The sequence below is a fragment of the Malaclemys terrapin genome, chromosome 18 (genome assembly GCF_027887155.1).
Source record: "Malaclemys terrapin pileata isolate rMalTer1 chromosome 18, rMalTer1.hap1, whole genome shotgun sequence".
Taxonomy (NCBI): domain Eukaryota; kingdom Metazoa; phylum Chordata; order Testudines; family Emydidae; genus Malaclemys; species Malaclemys terrapin.
Window position 1 is genome coordinate 17,330,653 of NC_071522.1, and position 20,351 is coordinate 17,351,003.

The window sequence follows — 20,351 nt, forward strand, 5'->3', positions numbered from 1 at the left end:
AATATTTCAGTCCGCCTGTGCTGAGTTCTGAACCCCAGCTTTGGAGTGCTTCGAGTGAATCTGGGTTGATGGATGGTTCCAGGTGGAAAGCAGGCCACATGTGATAGTCCCGAGCAGTTGTTAGTAGAGATGGGCTGTATCAGATCCTTGGATCCAGGTTGCAATCAGAGTTCACAGTTTGAGCTTCTCTGTACAGGCCTGAATCTGAATGCTCCAATCCTTGGTCAAGGTTGAATTAGTATCTGAACTCCCAAGTTTGGGAATGTTTTGAAATTGGTATTTTGCTGCAGCTTGTTGGAGAGCGAGTGAGTCTGGGGTCAAAGATGAAGACCGAGTCCATCATTAGTTTCCATCCCAAAGCCAGGCAAGATTTCATGGTTTTAGCTGAGCTTTGCTTTGACACCCCGACTTCCTTTCCGTAGTCATCGATTTTTGAGGCCAGAAGGGACCATTGTGATCATCTAGTCTGACTTGCTGTACAACACAGATCCAGGGGTTCTGCATCAAACCCATCATTTCTGATTGAGCTAGAGCAGATCCTTTTAGAAAATCATCCAGCCTTGAGTTAGAGGCTATAAATAGCAGAGAATCTACCACATCCTGAGGTAAATTGTGCCAAGGGTTAATTAAATTACCCTTATTGTTAAAAATTGCACCTTTATTCCTAGTCTGAATTTGTCTACCTTTCAGATTTTAGCCATTGACTCCCATTTTGCCTTCATCAAATCTTTTCCCCCTGAAGATACTTACAGACCCTAATCAAGTCCTCTCGTGGATAAGTCTCTCCTGTAAGGCAAAAACAACAAGGAGTCTGGTGGCACCTTAAAGACTAACAGATTTATTTGGGCATAAGCTTTCGTGAGTAAAAACCTCACTTCTTCGGATGTTTTATGCCCAAATAAATCTGTTAGTCTTTAAGGTGCCACCAGACTCCTTGTTGTTTTTGTAGATACAGACTAACACGGCTACCCCCTGATACTTGACATCCTGTAAGGCAGGTTTTCCAGGTCTTGGATAATTCTAGTATCTGTTTCCTGAATTCTTTCCAATGTGTCAACCTCCCCTTAAAAGTATGGATGCCAGAAATGGACATAGTATTCCAGCCGTGGTCTCATTAATACTGTGTCTGAACTTCACGTTGGGGGTGTGATCTGGCCTGTACCACTGTGAAACAAAACGACTATCACAGCACTCTAGTGCTTGCATCTTCAGGGACTCTGGGCTTTTGCAGAGTACTTACATACTTTTGAAAATCCCACCCTAAGTGATGTAGGGACTTTTGAAAATCTCCTAAGTGGCTACATATTCACCCCATGCTAGCAGTAGGACTCATGGTTTCCTAATAAGTGCCATAGACCATACAGGCACTTTAGAAATGCCAGTTCTATTCTATTGAGTCTGTTCTGCTTACAGATTTTGAGGCTGGACAAAATGGTGTCATTCTGGCTTAAGGAGCCTTTTTTTTCAAGCCAGTTGCTGCTGCACGCTCAAGTATTGTCCCTGGAGCATTTGAAATGCCTCTGGAGAGGTCCGCATTCTATGCACGCACGGTTTGCCTGGATCAGTCCAGCCTCTGGACCAAGACACATGTTTACACACAATAAGCAAACTGCAAGAGGAAATGGGAGAGCATGTCCTCTCTGCGTGACAGATGGTGGCTGAGCTGAATCTGGGGACAGCCTGCTGTCTTAGGGAGCCACACCTGTCTTAAAGGGGCCTGTCCATTTCCCTCTGCTCCTGTCCATGGGGCCCTCCCCAGCATCCTCATGTTAGACCAGGGGTCGGTAACCTTTCAGAAGTGGTGTGCCGAGTCTTCATTTACTCACTCTAATTTAAGGTTTCGCGTGCCAGAAACTTCATTTAAAATTAAATTAAAATGCGGAGCCCCACGGACCGGTGGCCAGGACCTGGGCTGTGTGAGTGCCACTGAAAATCAGCTCGCGTGTCGCCTTCGGCACGCGTGCCATAGGTTGCCCACCCCTGTGTTGGACCATATTTCCTCCTCCATGCTATCACTGCTAAGCAAGTTCAGGGACTAGGTCTCTTTCGCTTCGTACATATACATGCTGAGATACAGGCTCTTTATGTCCTGGGTAGAGGCTCAATTACAGTAATGGTCCACATTGCAGGTGGAAAGCCGAGTTCTCCTGCTATCTAGACCACAAGGATTTTCAGTACTTTTCGGGCACCTTTAGGCGTGCATTGCTTATTGGAACCGAATCTTTGGTGGTTCCCCCCGTGCTCATTCCCTCGTCTTCTCCTGACAGCTGCCCCATTTTTAGCTCTTCTTGCCTCCTATCCGCTCTCTTACTGATGCTTCTCTCTCCCCCTTTTTCTCTTCTGCTGTCCCCGTAGTCAGCAGCTGTTTCTTACCACCCACAATTTTGATTACTTGGTTAACTATTTACCCAGGTGGAGCTGTTCTGTTGTCTTTAATCTTTCTGTTTTCCATATACAAATACCAGGCTGAAGCAAGGAAGACAAAGAGCCCACAAGCCCTGCAAGTTGTAATGAAAATGTTGTGCTAGTTTTGGCTTAAATTTAGCCTGCCACAAATTGGTCCTCGCATGAAATCCCCTTAATTTTAAATTCAGATCAGCTTTATAGCTCATGTGGTCCTTTCCTTCCTCTCTGCAATGGGTCCCTGGCCCGATCACACCTGCCCTGCCCACCAGTGAAGCTGTGTCACCCGATGGGACCAGCATGGCTTTATTTTAATAGCACTTTATTTTAATCAAAGGCAAATGTCGCAAAGCACTTTGCACATCAAGCGATTTGCATTAACGTTGATTGATGGAGCTGGAGCTGCTGTTAACTAGACAAAGCTGCTAAAGGAAATGACGCAGTCAGGACAGGTCTGAGGGGAACAGCACAACAGTGTCCCTAAGCCAGCCGTCAAACCCTGGTTTTGGCGTGCCCCCTCTCTCCATGTTCCTCACCAACGCACAAAGAGGACTCGCGCTTGGCAACGTGGACCTTGTGCTGGTCAGAGCATCCAGTGGTGGGAACGTGTTTTTACCTATCTTTAACTTACCCCATATGGGGGTTAGTCTCAGAGGGTGACTTTTCTACCCCGAAACACAGGGGTTCTGCAGAGAATTCCTTTGCATTCCCACTAATCCCAGTGACCATTGTGTGCCCAAACTAATCATCTCATTGACGAGGGGGGTCGGGGAAGGGACTTTATCGCAGGATTTCCCCACTTCTTCCAGGTTAACAAGACACACGATGCCCTGGACATGATTCTAGTACTGACCCAAGGGGTGCAGGGATTAAGCGTGAACAGTGGTATCATTCCAAGCATGCCACACATGATGAAAAGCAAGCGAGTATGTGACACCCTAAGGGATAAGATGGAGAGTTGGAGCCACTTGTGGATCTCCACCAAGGGGCTATGGAAGAAGTCCAGAGCGGGGGTGCTCAGGTAGAACACAGACAAGATGCTTGACAGAGACCTGCTTCATTCAGTGTCAGTTCCAGCTGTCTGTGTTATATAACATGAGCTTCTTAAAGGTACAGTTCCCCACATGGGCTGCTTATGCATGCCTGGGCCGGGGAGGTGGGTGGGGGGTGAATTTTTGTACTTCTCTTGGACTCTAGTTTACTCCCAGAAGATGAACAGTTTGGGTGTTTGACCAGAGGGCTGAACTACCCAGCCACTGAAAGGCAGACTATCTACCAGTGGGGAAACTGAGGCACAGCTGCATCCTGAGAGTGACAGGTAAGAAATTCCTCCATCCTTATCTCCATGATATAGCATCTACCTTCATGACTGTAATGATTTTATGACCCTCTTCTCCCATAATGGTGAGTTGTGCACATACTGTCCGCCTCTTCCTCCTCTCACACCGTCTGTACGCGTCCTTGAGCTGACGTTATCTGCTGCATTGCACTGCCCTTGTGTTTGGTGTAACTGAGCTCACTCAGGCTGGCTATGGCTCCGTGCAATCCTCTGTATGTTAGGTCTCTAAGCCGCAGGTTTTCAAGTGCTGAGCGCTCACAGTTGGAGACAGATTTTCCAAAGCGCTCAAGCCCCAGCAGCGTCCATTGAGAGAAGGTCAGATTCACTCAGCAGCCAGCATCCACCTGCTGTGCTGAGTTCTTTGGCAAATCTGGCCCTGACTCCTGTTAAATACAGACACTTACTGCAGTTAAACGAATGCTGCCTTTTTCTGATTTGGACCCAACATGCTCACTGATATGACACCTAATGCTCGCCATTTATGTTACAAACTCCCTTACAGTCTATTAAATAAGAAATTGCTTCTTCACACTATTCTGCTTGGGTGTAACTTTTGCTGCTTTTTTCCTTTCATCCATCCATCTTTTTTTAATGCTGCGGGAGACGTAGGCTGGATGCCGAAGGGCAAAGGGATTTACACACAGGCAAATTGAAAGCTCAGTGCCATCAGAGGTATGAAGTGTGTGTGTGTGTGTGTGTGTTTACTAAGGAAATAGCAGGATGTGGGGTCTGAATTTAGCTTCCAGCCACATTTGCATTGAAAATCTCAACTTTGAAATGCAAAAGGATCAGTGAGTTTTTGACATTGAATGCGGGGCTTGCCTACCTATTACCAGAGGAAGGATGGTTCCGTGGTTAGGGCATTAGCCTAGAACTTGGAAGACCTTGGTTCAGATTCCCTGCCACAGATTTCCTGTGTGATCCTGGGGAAGTAACTTATTGTCTCTGTGCCTCGGTTTTCCCAGCTGCACAATGGGGATAATAGCATTGCCCTGCCTCACAGCGGTGTTGTGGGGATAAATGCATTAGATTGTGAAGTGCTTTGAGATCTACTGATGAAAAGTGCTATGTAAGAGCCAGGTATTATTATTTATTATAGAAGCCGCTAAATTGTCATAGAACTGCAGCGTGTGATGGCTCTGTGGATATTTCCATTTTAAAATGTCCCTTTTCTCAGAAGTTTATAACTCAGCCTAAATATTTATTCTGGTAATAGCTGTCTATAATGCCAGAGAATGGAAAACCCTGAGCTTTCCTCTGCTGACCAGCCCACCCCCAGAGTTTTCTGTGGTAGGAAAAAAATATGAATTTAAAATAAAAAACTATACACCCCCCCCAACCCCCAAATCCAGATAACATTCCCTCTTCTCGATGAATATGAGCAACAGTGGAGCGCAGCACTGCCTTCTCTGCAGCCTGTAGGGGCTTTCTCTTCATCAGTTGTAGTAATTTTCTCCATAAAACAGTGGTACCCATGAGCATCCCGCAACCTGGGAGGCAGCACCAAAGATCTGATCAATCCCTCCCTGGTCCCCCAAGCCTGAGTGTGGGTGTGATTGTGAGCAGATCTCCAGTGTGCTCACAATGAGGGGTTGTGCATGCATGCGGAGTGGAATCCTGGCCCCAGTGAAATAAATAGGAGTTTTGCCATTGATGTCAGTGAGGCCACAGTTTCACGCACTGGGCTTGTGGCACAGGTCTGATTTGCACATGTATTGGCGGGATTTGTATGCCGAAAATTGGGCCTGGGTATAGAAGCCCCACCCTCCTTGTGAGGTAGGTATTGAGAATAACCCACTTGGACACATGTAGCCAGTCCTGGCTGATGGGTAATTTAAGTGACAAGCTCCTCTTGAGATACTTTTTATAACCCTTATAATCTAATTCTATCCTATGCCTTTGGGGAGCGGGGTCCCTAGTGGGCATGTGGTTTTACAATACCTAGCCCCAGGGGGCTCTGATGTCAATTGTGGGGGGTCTATGGAACATCCTTCTCTCTCATCTGCCCATGTGGCGTTTGTGACTATCTGGAAGCCCCACAGACTTCACTGACTCAGACTTGTAGCAGGGCGAAGACGATGGGTTATTGAATTCACTCCTCGGTAGAATCGAGCATTCAGACGTGCAGGGAAGGGCGAGGGGAACGATTTTATTTTCCCACCCCGTCTGCCATCACAATAACTAAAAGCAGATGCAGGGAAGCCTGCATCACCTGTTGCGTAAGGCAGTCGAACAATGACCGCGCCCGGCCTCGAGCACTGGAGCGGGTTCCGTTGTACCTTCAGGGGGACAATGCCAATTCATTTCAGGCCTAAAATAGCATCACATTTGAAACTAATGAAGGGGCGGGGAAGGTCACAGCTAGATTAAACACAGAAATTGCCCCCTGGGTCCCAGGCAAGAAGCAGCTTTACTTAGCCAGGGTTTTTTTTAAAACCTGTTCTTTGAGGGAGGTATACATTTTCCAGGCTAAGCAGCGCATGAAGGCTGACTTCTTGTGTTGCTCACAATGTGAAAGGAAAGTTGGCAGATCTCCGCTCTATTGTGAAGGGACTTATAAAATTAAAGAGCTTCGGCAGGACTTCCTACTGACTGACCTTATCGAGGCGAACATGCACTTGGCACTTCTTCATTCCAAGCGCGCCCGGCTCCAGAGCCGCCCAGACATACCCCCAGGTCCGCGCAAAGTGTAAAATTGGCAGTCGGGAATGAGCCGTGGAGCTGCGCCATCTGTCAGCCCCAGCTTGGGAAAGAAAGGACACATTCCCAGCCCTGTGTTGCCCCCTTTGTTCCTGCTGCTGGACCTCCTTCACTGCAGCCCCCCGGGTGCGGCAGGCACGGTCGAGGAGGGGCCAAAGGGCAATGTGCTCTGACAATCCCCAGAAGCCAGGTGGTCCTTTTTGGAACCACAGACAGCTGGTGCAGGTTAGCTGGATAGCAGAACAACTGATCAGAAATTCAACCCAGGCAAGTTCCTAGGAGGTGCCACGGACCAATCCACAAAACGCTGTTGCCTGAACGGGGCTCAGATTAAGGGGGCATTCTGTGTGTAGCATCCCCTTTGTCAGTGGCCCATGAGACATACCCCATTACACTGCAATGTATGTGTATAGGTCCTTGGGCTCTGGGCGTCGTGCACTCTTACATTCACCTAGAGTGAATAGAGTCCTCTACATTTGTATTTATTCCCAAGGCATGTCAGGAAGAGAATCAAGCAGCCGTCTGAAAACAATTTTTCTGACCCCTTCACCATTTCCTCCTTATTTTGGCCCCAGCAAGGTGGAGTGCGGGGGACTGGCTTAATGACCTCTACCTCTGTGCCCTTTGCATTGCTGGGGACAGTCGTGAAGTGTGAGGCCAACAGTGTGGAGTGGGTCTGTCTTCTGTAGTCATCATGAAGCAGCCAAGGAACGGTAACAAGCTACAGCACAGCCTTGTGCATGAGCTCATCCAGGCTGCTGGAGGAAGAGAGCCACAGGAAATGATGTGGATTCTTATTACAGCCAGGGCTGGAAGAGGGAATGAAGTGAGGTTGGGGGAGAAAAAATGATGCTGACAAAATAAAACAAAACAAACCCAACACCCCTGCCAACAAAGGACACTGCTATTGCCACACAGATCTGATCTGTTAGCTTTAGAACAGTTGGCTGTGGAAGGAAGGGGAACACTAACAAACAGGCCAGTGTTGGTATCTTTCAGTCTCTAGTTCTTTTGCAATTTGATTGACTTAGGGCTGGTCCACGCTAACCCCCCACTTCGAACTAAGATAAGCAACTTCAGCTACGTGAATAACATAGCTGAAGTCGAAGTATCTTAGTTCGAACTTACCGTGGGTCCCCACGTGGCAGGCAGGCTCCCCCGTCGACTCCGCATACTCCTCTCGCAGAGCAGGAGTACCAGCGTCGATGGCGAGCACTTCCGGGATCGATTTATCACGTCTAGACAAGACGCGATGGATCAATCCCAGAAGGTCAATTGCTTACCTCCGGACCCGAAGGTAAGTATAGACGTACCCTTAGATGTTCCTGAGCTGGACTGTAAGATCCAAATGACCCTTCCCTGAACTCTGATCCAGATCACCACTTTGCCATTTGGACCCATCGCTACAGTGGGCTGAACCAGCACTTCAGATCTAAACATCCTGGGATTCAGATGAGTTCTGAATTTTGCTGCTTGGCAACGCCCCTGGCTTGCACAGGACGTTGAAGACATAAAGAACTAAGCATAAGGATTACTGTGCTATTAAGAAAAACGGTAAATGCAGTACTTAGTATAGGGCCACTGGAGTTTAAATATGGTTGCAATTAGAAAAATAGCTATGTAGAATAGACAATGAGGGCTCTTTATTTAATAATAATATATGGAGATAGTTCTCATAGAACTGGAAGGGACCCTGAAAGGTCATTGAGTCCAGCCCCCTGCCTTCACTAGCAGGACCAAGTACTGATTTTGCCCCAGATCCCTAAGTGGCCCCCTCAAGGATTGAACTCACCACCCTGGGTTTAGCAGGCCAATGCTCAAGCGGTCGGTCTGTTCATTCCAGATCAAATTTGCCTTGTTACAAATCAGAAGATGGTTTCTCTAATAGGCTCTTCTTTCTGCCTCTTAAATATTCTGCTGTTGGAGCCTTTGCTCTTGGGTGGCTGGTATGTGAAGCACAATGGGATCCAGAGAGTTCTCCTTTAGCTGCACCGTCTAGACCAAGTCGACATACGTAAAAACTTGCTGGTGTCCCTAAAATAAGCAGATACAATGCACAGGCCCACTGGGAGGTTGAGAGAGGTGCTTGTAAGCCAATGCACCTGTAGCTGAGCCAGGACATGAACCCATGTCTCTTGAATCCTAGGCCAGTGTCCTAGCCCTGGATCCAAATGTTGAACAAAGCTTCCAACAGCAGTAGCATTCCAGTCCCTTCCTTTAGGGTGGTCTTTATTTAACACTTGAATGTCAGCTGCAAACAAAGCTGTAGTGGACTTTCTGAAACCCAGGACCTCCTGCCTGGCTTTTCTCTCTAGTGAGGCTTTCCCCACTGTTCCCTGCAGTCATCCCCTTTCAGATCTTCCACCTGGTTGGTGCAGAGCTCATCCTCCGTCCTTCCCATGACCCTTATAGGAAGTTCTGCCTCTGAGCTTTCATGTGACCCTGGGTCATCTGACTCATCTGGCCAGCCAGAGCCTTGACATAAGGCACTTGTTACACAGGTGCTTTACAGCCACATACCCTAAAGAAGAGGTTGTCCTTCTGTTCCAAACTCAGGCTTTCAGGGTTCACTATCTCAGCTCTTTGGCTTGAGGCTCAGAATACGAGTTGTCGATCCAGATGCAAACGTCTGTGAGAGTCTCATCACTCGCCCTCCCTGGCTTGCATGTGCAGTATCACACTTTTCTGTATCTACCACATCTAATCCCTCAAAGGGTGCCATCAGCAAAGAAAATCAGCATCAGTGGAGAGCGTTGCCTTCTGCACAAGGTTTTACTGTGTATTCTCATTTTGCACTGAGGGCTTACAGTTGAATTTCTAGATGTAGTGTTTCTCTGTTGTTTACTTCTACCAAAGCTTGTACTAAGCAATGTTAGTAAATTAACAGTTTAACAGGAATTGTAAGCAACTACAGATGGATTTGGGGTTAAAACATTGAATTGGGTTTCAGGTAATCTAAATTCCAGTCCCACCTCTGCAACACCCTTCCTGTGTGACCTCAAGCAAGTCACTTAGCCTCTCTGTCTCAGTTCCCACCTGTAAAATGAGAATCATGCTTTTCTCCCACCATTTGTCTGTTTTATCTATTTACATTAATGTAGACTTGGAAAGATTTGATTTTTATTGGTAAATGTCGGTAAACGTAGATTTTGTCGGTTTGACTTTATAGTGAAAAACTATTTCCATTTAATATAATTAAAATTTACAGATAGGCAAAGTAAGAAAAAATGCTGCTTGGAAACTTAAGGTTTGGTTTAAGGAGGTTGACTTTGTATATTTTAACCTGCAATGTTGACAGTTTGTGTGTTAATGGTTAAAAAGCTTTAAACTTTTTGAATCTCATTGTCTTCTGTCATGAAATAATTGTCTGACCTCCCCATAATTTCCTGCAACTGTGAAAATTTAAACCGATAAAAAGAGAGAGAACTTAAAAATAAACATTGAGATTATCTATCAAAATTATATATTTTTAAAAAAAAAAAAAGGAATTCTGCCAAACTGGGAATGGGTGACAAGGGATGGATCACTTGATTCCCTGTTCTGTTCATTCCCTCTGGGGCACCTGGCATTGGCCACTGTCAGAAGCCAGGATACTGGGCTAGATGGACCTTTGGTCTGACCCAGTACGGCTGTTCTTATGTTCAAACCAGATTATAAACTCTTCAGGGTAGAGATGCTTTCTTACTCTGTGTCTGCATAGGGTGTAGCACAATGTGGATCCGATCCAGTTGGGGCTTCTAGGTAGTACTATAATATGAATAGCTGGTGCTGACTTTAGTGATCTCTAAAAGTTTATAGAAAAGTGGAATTTTTAAAAAGTGACTCAGGAGAAAGTGCAGTTTCTGCACTAATGAAGGGAGCAGCCTCCTACACTGTTCTAAAGCTTCCTGGGCTTGCAAATGAATTTCAAACTCCTTTAAAAGAATTGTAAAAATTCTAGTCGTTCCAATGTTAATGGTTTTCCTGAATTAAAAACTTCCAATTGATGTGGTCAGTGAGAAGACTGTGTAGGCCCAGTGTTTTGCAAAAGTCTCTTTAAATCAGTCAGATTGCAGTTTAAATCCACTCAATTTAATAATTAAATAGCTAGAGAGTGATGCAGTGGTGGCTGTATAATGACATGATTAATGGGGTGAATCTTTGCTTTAAGGAATAGCATGAAGTACTACTTAAAACCCAACCTTTTCCCTCTAGAAATTGGATGTGGTTTTCAGGGATCCTTTACCCTCAAGAAAGAAGATAAAGCCCCCCCCCCCCCCACACACACACACAGATTTTGTACACCTCACAGTTTTAGGGCTGTGTGTGTCAAACCTAGGCTTTTGGTTCAGTTCACTTAAAAACAATTCAAAATTGCACAATAGATTTGAGGGTCTGAATTTGGATTTCAAACACTGACCCCTAATGTTTGAGTATTCCAGTAGAGTTGAGTGTAATGATTACCAGCATATGATTTATTCAGCAAATTCCACAATTTCCACGGTTCTATTCACAGATTCACTGGTCTTCTACCAGTGTATTAATTTCTCATTCTACTGTTGCTTAAAGTTATTTGCCAAATACCTTCTATGAATAGCTCTTGGTAAATAGGTACTGCACAAGCAGTTATTGTTGGAATTCAAAATTCTAGCTGCATTGGTTAGTTCTGACTGGATACACAGGGCACATGGTATAGTTCTTGGTCTGGAGATGGATCTACATAACGCTTATGCTCAGGTTTCCAGTGTAAACACTCATGTATAAGTATTAAAGATTGGCTTTCCCTCATGTTCTCTTAAAATCCACTGTTTCTATGAACATTGCTGCCAGTTAATTTGTTTGCTAGAATATCTGCAGAAAGCAAATGCAAAGAAGGTTCTAATGTAATTGGAGTGAATTCATTTTAAAATGCAAATGAACTCTACAGGAAACATTTTTTTCATGATTTGCTCAGTTTTAATGCTCAGACTTTTCCCATATACAAAAGTAGCTATCTGTCTAGGTACTTGTACGGGCTTCTTCACTCCGGTGCCTGAGCACCTCACGATCATTACAACACCGGTAAGATAGGGAAATAATGATCTCATTTTACAGATGCGGAACTGAGGCACAGAGTGGGTTAAGTGACTTCCCCAAGGCTCACAGGAAGTCTGTGGCTGAGCTGGGAAGTGAGCTTAGTTCTCTTGAATCCCAGTCCAATCCTTCCAAAGCTAGTTGATCTATAGCGGGGGTCGGCAGCCTTTCAGAAGCGGTGCGCCGAGTCTTCATTTATTGACTCTAATTTAAGGTTTTGCGTGCCGGTCGTACATGTTATCGTTTTTAGAAGGTCTCTTTCTATAAGTCTATAATCTATAACTAAACTATTGTTGTATGTAAAGTAAATAAGGTTTTTAAAATGCTTAAGAAGCTTCATTTAAAATTAAATTAAAATGCAGAGCCCCCCCCCGGACTGGTGTCCAGGACCCGGGCAGTGTGAGTACCACTGAAAATCAGCTCGCGTGCCATAGGTTGCCTACCCCTAATCTGTAGGTTAAAGATAGATTGAAATCTGCATATGAGAGAGAGGACGGTCAGTGTCTGTGACTCCTCTCCCAGTAAACCACAGCAACCAGGGCCGGCTTTAGCAAGTGCGGGGCCCAATTCGAACATTTTCGGTGGGGCCCCGGCAGGGATGACTAACCAAAAAAAAAAAAACGCTGTAAAAAAAGCCCTTTCATTTCTTTCATGTATTATTTACTTTCCATAACTATATAAATAATAAAATTCTATATTATGTACATTGCATCATATATGCTGTTGATTGATTATTTATAAGCTCCGTTTCACATGTGCTGGTCCCTGCCACTCCCTGGGTGTGTGTGTGTGCAGATGGGAGGGTCCCAGCTGTTCCCTGCCCCCCTCATTGAAGCAGGTGTGCAGGGTTACTGCCCTGGGAACTGCAGGGCACCAGTGGACATGGGGCTGGCTGGAGGCAGGGCAGGGGCTGGCTGGAGGTAGGGTCTGGTTGCAGGGAGGGCAAGGGGTGTGGGGCTGGCTGGAGACAGGGGTGTGTGGGGTGGGCTGGCTAGCTTCAGGCAGGGCTGCAGGGGTGTGTGGCAGGGGTTGGCAGGGCTGGAGACAGAGGAGTGCGGGACTGGCTGGCTTCAGGCAGGGAGGTGAGGCAGGGGTTAGCTGGAGACAGGGCAGGGGGTGCGGGGCTGGTGCGGGCAGGGGTGTGTGTGGGCTGGCTGGCTTCGGGCAGGGCCGCAGGGGGGTGTGGCAGGGGTTGGCTGGAGACAGGGCTGGGGGTGTGGGGTTGGCTGCAGGCAGGGCCAGGGGGCGGGGCTGGTGCGGGCAGGGCAGGGAGACAGGGCTAGTGTGGGCAGGGGGTGCAGGGCTGGAGATAGAGCAAGGGTGCAGCAGGGGTTGGCTGCAGGCAGGGTAGGGGGTGCAGCAGAGGCAGCTGGAGCCCCGGCCCTTTAAATAGTCCCCGAGCCTCCCGCTATCCCAGGGCTCTGGGGGCTATTTAAAGGGCCCGGGGCTCCCCTGCTTCTACTGCCCCGGCCCTTTAAATAGCCGCAGGAGCCCTGGGGAGGCGGCGGGGCTCCGACGGTTATTTAAAGGGCCGGGGCAGTAGAGGCAGCGGGAGCCCCGGACTTTTTAAATAGCCCCCAGAGCCCTACAGCCCTACCCCAGGGCTCCAGTAGTGGGGCTCTGGTGGCAATTTAAAGGGCCTGGGCCCTTTAAATTGCCCCCTGGGGAAGCCGGGCCACCCAGGTACGGCGCACCGGCTCTTGCTGGTATGCCATACCGGGGCTTGGGCGTGGGGCCCGATTCAGGGGAATTGGTTGAATTGGCCTAAAGCCGGCCCTGACAGCAACTCCAAGAACAAAATGGCCATTATCTCTGCAGACAGGTTCAGTTCTTGAAAAATGTAATAGCCTGGCACGTAGGCAATGCAGACTCCCTGCTTCATGCATCAGCATTTAGATGTGGGAGTTTGGTTCAGGGTGATCTCTACCCCAGCATTATGTATTTAGTGAGCAACTCGGCAACCCTGTCTAGTCAACCATGACACGTTAAAGGCTCAGGTTTAATTGGTGCGTTAGAAAGGCATAAGTAGCTCGTGGATCACAGAAAATGTTCAGCACTAGGGGAGGCTTCTGTGAATGTGGAGGGAGGAGAAGGGTGGTGATGTCAGCCTAGGAAGCAAGACAGGTGCTTCTTCCCTCTCCCCCCGTCCCTGAAGATAAGGTATCATGAGGGATCGCTAGAGGTGCTGTTTTGGTCCCAGCCCCGGTGCTACTTACATTTCTTAGGCCTAAGCCCATCGCCAGCATCACCTCACCTTTTGGTTACTCCGGCTGTTGTGTTTTGCTGATCCCCTTGGGTCAAGGCTGTTAGCGAGTGTTCAGACACCTGCACGAATCTGCACACCACCATAATGTGATGAGACAGTTGCCATGGCAACACTTTCATTAACGAAAACAGCAGCATATTAAGCCCCTCCTCTTTTTCAGCATGAAGTGTGAAGGGTGCTCTGGAACTGCAAGAAACTGCTTCTGCATCCTCTGTTCAGTTTTTCATGGACTTACGGGGGTCTTGCATTTGAAACACTTTGATGGTCCCTACGTCCGCTGGCTCCTTCTCTTCTGGAGCTGAGTACTGATGTGCTGTGTGAGAGAAGCAAGTCCCTTTACTCCCTAGGGCGTGGGAAGATTTTTAAGAAATAAACCACGACTGAGAAATTTGCAAACTGAGGAATGCACATTATTCTAAGCATTGCTATAAGTCTTCAAAGGAAACTATTCCTGTCCAGTTCGAATCTATTCTGCCATCTCAGGGTTTGAAATTATCCAGCAGAACCAAACAGTCTGAGGTTTAAGTCCTATCTGTAAAATGTTGCCCTTCTAAAGAATCTTTCATCCAGATTCTCAGAGCATTTCACAGACATTTAATACATGTATCCTCACAACACTCTTTCTGAGATGGGTCCGCATCATTTAGCCTCATTTTACAGAAGGGAAAAGCAAGCAGGGAGTTACGTGACATGCTGGTCCTCACAAAACACTAAACTCTCCAGTATTCTCCCCAAGCCCTGTAGTGTTCAATCAATACTGTAATACATTTATCCGAAGAGGGTTACACTGCTAGTTAGTCACAGAGCCCGGAATAGAATCCAGAATGCCTAACCCCTCCTGCTCCACCCCATTATATGCTCCAACCTCCTGACACTCCTGACACGAGGGAGTTCCTGTCCCTCGTACTGTCCTTTTAACATTTGAGTAAGGTGATTTCCCTCTCACACACACACCACAGAGTTTAATATACTGCAGGTAGTAGGGTGACTGGCATGGAAAATGGAAGCACCGTTGGATGCATTGGCAAGAGTTTTTTGTATTGTGTATGAGTATTGGAGTTTTGTGTCTTTGGCTCCTGGTACTACGAGCTTTATCTATCATTTCTGTGCTGCTTGAGTCTCTGTACTGTCCAGACTAAGCGCTTAAGTCCTGTCCCAGTATTAACTGGGTTCGCTGTGGAACCTGGATGGATTATTTGGGGGCTGTCTCTGCTTTTGTTGTCCTAACATCATAGCCAGAAAACCAGAGGGCATAAGTGTTCACTGAAGTGCGGAATATAACACAGACTTGCGCAGAATCATGCAAAATATTCGCAAAGCAGCAATTTGGCCCAAAAGGCCCAGTTGACATAAAGTCCTGGAGCAGGTGGTAAGCTGTAAAGGTTCTGAAGCAGAATGTTTGCTCAGAGTTTTCCATGAAACGTCCACGGCTCTTAGGTAAACAGGATTAGGTAGCGCCCAGAGCATGATAAGGACGTATCAATGCAGAGTTGAATGATGCAAGAATGAGATCAACTCAAAAATATTTATCTTCGGTCTGTTCTGCTACACCCACGCTTCCCCTGCCGGCGGAGTGCAGGTGCCTTTCCTGCCCTGTGGCATCCCCATGGCAGCCCAGTGCTTGGCGACAGCCGTGCAGGAGCAGTTTCACCAGTCAGTGAAACATGTGGGCCCCAAGCCCTGCTGGTCTCAAAGTCACAATGCTAGTGCAGTAAGGCTGGCATGATTTGGCCTCTTTGTGTGCTTCTTCGTGTCGCTCTTCAGCTGTCGGGCCAAGTGAGATGAGCGTCCAATTAAATAGGTGGCAATGCAGTTTAAGGGATAAAGCACTGGATTGGGACACAGGAGACCTGGATTCTGCCACTGCTCTGCTGAGGGACTTTGGACAAGTTACTTTACCTCGCGGTGCTTACGCGAATGTAAAATGGATAATGATCCCTACCTCCTTTGTAAAGCGCTTTGAGAGCGCTTGATGAAAAGCACTAGATGAAAGCAAGGTGGTTGGGGGCGTTATCATGTATTACTAGTGATCAGTTTTGTTTCCTCTCCTTAACCTGGTGCAGAGCACTCTCCGCACCGCTAGCCCCGTGGTTGTGCAGGGCTGTTGTGCAGTGAGGCTGCCCGCACTGTGGCCGCTCGGGAGCGTGCGCGCCATGGAGCTGTCTCTGTGCTGTCTCCCACGTAGACCAACACTGATGATAGCGTCCGGATCAGATTATACAGACTCAATTGTCCTACTCTCCCGTGCAAGTGCTGCGGAGGGTGGAGAGCGGCTGCTCCAGCTCCTAGGTAGAGCAGCAGCAGCAGAAGGAATGAGCGCTGGGAGGTAAACGCATTGCAGTCTTGGAGCCCTGTCCTTGGTTGGGGAGGGTGGATTTCCAGTTAGGTTTTAATGGACATGAATTTCACCCTTATTTTGCAGAATCCTACAACTTTCAGGGCATTCCTTGCAAAATCCGCTGATGTACTCTGGATTTACTCGTTATATAACTGAGTGCAGAATAAAGTCTAGGAGTTTTTTCCCAGAGAAACAGGCTTACATGCGGGTTTCGCCCCCTCCTTCTCTCCCAACAAACATAGATTGTAGGGTTCAGTTGCTTACTGTACATTTAATGTAGCAGCAGACAACAAACCCGGTAATGTTTACGTGAAATATTAATACTCCCTGGAAAAAGGCCACAAAGTAACTATGTAAGTGGGTGTTCTGCTTCCTAGAGGCAGTCTGGCCCAAAGAGATAAGAGGCAAGAACAGGAAGTTGGTCAAGCTAGTTGTGTGTATTTCTCCTTTTAGCTCTAGGGCTTTCATAGTGACAAGCCAGACAGGGCCTGCAAAGCCTTTATCAGATCTAGGTATTACCCTCTGGCAGGGAGTAATTAGTGGTTTAGTGGATTACACTGTTTGTTTGTATTGTGCTCTTGTACTATGGCAATAGGAGAAGGAAAATATTCAAATAGGGACAGATTTCCCTGTCTGCTTTTGCATCAGGTGCAGGCATGTACTACGTGGAGGCTCCCTTAGAGCGATTGCAAATCAAGCTCTCAGTGGCAAACCAGCAGTCTTCTTCCTGGACTCCAGGGAAACCTCCCCAGAGAGGGGGATAACCAATGGTGCAAGTAGATTTTAACTCTTACCAGTACAGTACTGACCCCCCAACCCTACCGCTCCTCACAAAAAATGTTTTGTGACTAGAGCCCTGTGTGGATACAAATTCATACCCGCGGGTGCGGATATCCGCAGATAGAAATTGGTATCCGCTGAGCCGCAGGGCTCTCCCGGGAACCGCAGCGGCAAAAGGAGCAGAACGTGGGGCCACCACTCCCAGGAGCCAGCTCCCCGCGCCGGCAGCTCCTCCAGCGCGACTGTACTGCCCCTAGCCCTTCCACACAGCTGCGTCTCATGTCTGGGCTCTGTACAGCCCCGCCAGAGGACAGAATTTGAGTCGAGTTGAGTTGAGTCCCATACTAGGTGTTTGCTAGACAACCCTTGTGTAACCAGTGCTGGCTGGGCTGTCAGTAAGAATAGAACCTTGGGACCTGCAGTGCTAAAAGCCATGAGCCTCTACTGTGCCGGCGTAGAAGGATTAAGGTACATATCTGAGCGCCATCACTGTAGTACTTGAGCAGCCTGAGGTTGCAGGGGAAGTCCTTGGGGAACGGAACCAGGCGCTCTTAAGTCCCAAGCTAGCACCCTAACCACTGAACTGTCCTCCCTGTCGCAATGGGAGAACTAGCCCCCACAAGCGGCAGTGGAAAAAGGCTCATTAACTTCTGATGTGGATCAGTCCCTAAAGAGGGACAGAGATGCATCCTTTCTAGTGTCAGTTCTTCCAGCATTCAAGTGAGTAATTTCCCACCCAATCAAATAATAACCCCCTTCCTTACCTTGCTTGTTTTTCATGAACCCAAGATACCAGCCATGTGAACCTTTCGTAAACAGTAGAAGAAGGGAGAGAAGTCCCATGTTCTTGGGGCTGAGGGAAGAAAAAGACCCCTATGGAATTTGCACTGCTAAGAACTTTGCTTAGCGTCACTAGGAAGCAGTTAAATGGTGAATCTGCTCTGAGAGGAGACTGTGCAAATGGCATTGTGGAGTCCCATGTCTATTGCCTCTCAATGATTTCTGCATCGAATGGGCTTAGTTTACTAATATAAAGCTACTTCTCTATATCCCAGCCCTGCAGACTCAAGCTGGGCTCTTTCCTTCTCACTCAAGATGGCTATTGACATAGGTCAAATTAGGCTTTCAGTGCCACCTGGGCAACTCCATTTCTATTCAGAGATGTTGTACAAATGTAACTAAAGCTTAGTAAACAATCCTGTTGATGGACAAGAAAATAAAGAATAGAACCCAGCTCATTTTTCCATTGATCTGTTGACTCTGCAGGGCTAACAGGAGTGAAAACCAGTAAAAGCTTCACTCACAGAAATAGTATCGGGGTAGCCATGTTAGTCTGTACCCACAAAAACGACAAGGAGTCCGGTGGCTCCTTAAAGACTAACAGATTTATTTGGACATAAGCAACTGAAGAAGTGAGGTGTTTTTTACCCACGAAAGCTTATGCCCAAATACATCTGTTAGTCTTTAAGGTGCCACCGGACTCCTTGTTGTTTTTACTCACAGAAATAAGTCAGCAGAATTTGAAATTAATACATGCAGGGACCAGATCTGTTGAGTAAGAAGGTGCCATTTTTCAGTGAGGACTCACATATTAGTCAGGGAAAGATTCTGTCTAAAAGCTAGAAAAGCGCAAATTGCTCAAATAAACAGTTGGGCCCAGGACATTCTATTCTATTGAGTGTCCAATTTACCTATCCAGTTAGAAGGTGTAAAACTTTACTGAGTCATTTGCTCTCAGACGAGACTCCACATACCAAAGGACCCTGTATATAGCATGAAGAACTAGTATCTAAGGCTAGAATTTTCAGAAGCTCACAGGATCCACAAATGGAGCTAGATTTTCAAAACAGGTACCTAAATAAGGGCTGGCAATGGGAGCAGATGGGTACCATAGCCCTTCTGAAAGTTTGGTCCCACCTGTCTTAAATCTGTTTCCATTATTTTAAGACTGTTTGAAATAATACTGAGGGCATGTCATAGTTTCAAGGGTAAATGCACCTGTATTTTCTTCTCCGTGGTACCTTGAGGGCACCTTCTGAAAGGTTTCTAGTTCCTAGCCATCATCTCTCCTGGACAGAGACCTGCATCTCTCTCCCTTCTGACTGGGGTTTTTAAGGCTGCACAGCTCCCAGAGCTGCACTCTGATATCCCTAGCAGGCCAGTTTTCCTAAAAGGCCAGCATCTGGGGTTTGCTTTCTCTTCATGGGCTATGACCAGTGCATTGCCAGCAGTTACACAGCTCCTTCTAAGCAAGCACATCTATTCTTAAGGTAAAAGCATTAGAGAGAGAGATTGCAGCTAAAACAATAGAACCATCTATGCACATGCTACAAAGCTTACCAGAGATCACCCCAATTCCAACATAGGTGGCAGGAGTCAGTCCTTCAAACCTCGCAACTGGGTTTTCACTGTGGTTACAGGTTCATATCGGTCTTTAGATCAGGAACTAGAATCAAGGCGCCAGGTCCTTTTATCCAGAAGTCCTTTCTTTGTCTGTTGCTGTCTGGAGAATCCAGTTTGACCCAAAATACGTGACCCTCCCCAGGCGGTGGTACCTCTCTAGAGATGTTCTGTAACCTGAGAGATTCGCTTTAATTATCCCCCTCTGTTTTTACTTCCTGTTGGAGCTGTGGTAACCTTTCCCTCATGGAGTGCATACAGTCCCTAGCCCACAGTGATGCATAAACCATTCACAATATGGGCTCCCAAAGATATTGCAGGAAGTTGCCCTATTTGTTAGAGTTTTTGGTGCTGCATGAACATCAGCTAACTAACAGCATGCCCATATCTTTATTTTATAGATGGGAACAGTGAGGTTGAGAGAGAGAGAGAGAGAGATTAAGTGACTTCCAAAAACCCATCAAGGGATTCCTTAATGGAGTCAGGATTAGCACTGAGGTGTTCCTGGATCACAGGTCTGCTTTAGAGCACCAAGCAATGCTGCCTGCAGGATGAGAAGGGGGGTTGGGGCTGGACAGTTGCTTGAATAATATGATCCTTAGTCATTCATTTTAGGGGTTTATTTCTTTATTGATGATTAATTGAAGCATTTCAGTCCTAATGGAAGGAAATAGGGAGGAAATGGTTTGTGTGTTGTATTCATTTATCAGGTATTTGTTTAAATGGCTTTTACAGTTGCTGGAAATAGAACTTGATTGCACGTTCTTGGGTACAAAAGCCGTGTTGGACTGTGTCTGAAGTGGCAGTTACTTGGACTTCGACACCCACTGTCTTCCCTGTACAATAATTTTCTTGTCTTCTTTCCCTTTCCTCCCCATCTAGGCTTCTTGCCACTAGTACAATATATACTGCTGTCTGTGGTACTGCTTCAACCACGCTCCATCAATGTCAGATCCCACCCATTAGCTGGTGTGTCAATGCCAAAGGAAAAGGTTATTCTGCTGCTGCTTATCCCTGCAGAAGAAATTTTCCTATCTTCCCCTTCTTAACACCCCATCATTCAGATGGTGCAT